The sequence below is a fragment of the Pseudomyrmex gracilis genome, unplaced genomic scaffold (genome assembly GCF_002006095.1).
Source record: "Pseudomyrmex gracilis isolate BER0280 unplaced genomic scaffold, ASM200609v1 scaffold_686, whole genome shotgun sequence".
Taxonomy (NCBI): Eukaryota; Metazoa; Arthropoda; class Insecta; order Hymenoptera; family Formicidae; genus Pseudomyrmex; species Pseudomyrmex gracilis.
Window position 1 is genome coordinate 28512 of NW_018021270.1, and position 1097 is coordinate 29608.

The 1097-nt window shown below is 31.3% G+C and overlaps 1 long non-coding RNA gene across 1 annotated transcript in view; it reads left to right on the forward strand.

The window, feature by feature from the left end:
- Positions 1 to 725, forward strand: part of LOC109861319 — a 25527-nt gene extending 24802 nt beyond the window's left edge. Inside the window, exons 3-4 of the long non-coding RNA XR_002250949.1 lie at positions 162 to 399; positions 482 to 725. This is a non-coding gene — a long non-coding RNA (uncharacterized LOC109861319). The remainder of the gene's footprint in view (positions 1 to 161; positions 400 to 481) is intronic.
- Positions 726 to 1097: the final 372 nt, after the last annotated feature.

Sequence of the window (1097 nt, forward strand, 5' to 3'; positions counted from 1 at the left end):
TGAGATAAAAAGAAGCCCCTGTCAACAAGACTAATGACAGTGCCTCTCTTTTGGCAAATAGGATGGTTAGAGAAAAAATTTAAATATTTGCCTGAGAATGTCGGTTTGTGATACCAGTCATGAATGAGTCTATTATTATGTTTTATAATTGTAATGTCCAGAAAATTAAGTCTATCATAGCCAATCTCCATGGTAAATTGCAATCGTGGGTGATAAGAATTATATATCTCCAAAACATTATCAAATTGTTGTGATGGAACCATGAGGGCTATGTCATCTACATATCTAACATGTAGAGGTGGGATAAAAGATAAAGAATTAATAGTAAACGTTTCTAGATCCTGCATGACTATATCTGCTAGAATCGGTGAGAGAGGAGATCCCATAGGGGCGCCGAATGTTTGTTTATATATTTTATCATTGAAAAGAAAAAAAGTGGAGTTGAAAATAAAATTGATTGCTGTAAAAAATTCTTCTTTAGGTAAGGAGGTACTGAGCTTTATCAATTGCCATCTCTTTTCAAGACCNTTGATAACGAGATCCAGAGGAATGTTAGTGAATAATGATATGACATCAAGAGATATCAAATCAAATGATTGGTCAAAAGTTACCCTGGAGACACGGCTAGCAAGATGAAAACTATTGAGAACAAATGTAGGTGGAGAAACAAAATTTTTTGAAATAATTTTGTGTAAAAATATTGCCAAATTGTGCAGAGGACTGTTGGTTGATCTCATCCACAATTTCACGCCAAAAACTTTAAATTAATTTTTAACATTTTAATTAATAACAATTATCCGATTGACTTCATTTTTGATACTTTTAAACAAAGACTAAAATACAATTTTTTTAAAAATAACGACATAAGAAGATTCCTGTCAAACAAATCATNGAATGGAAATCCAGTGCGTTGGTTTGTGATGCCTTATATTAACAATTTCTCTAATAAATTTGTTAATATTTTCCCGAAAGAAAATAACACTCACTTTTCTTTTTATAGCATTGACAAATTGTCCAGATTCATTAAAGTTTTAAAAGATCCTCTTCCAATATCCAAAAGATCTTCCGTAGTGTATAAAATCAATTGTTTGAACTGT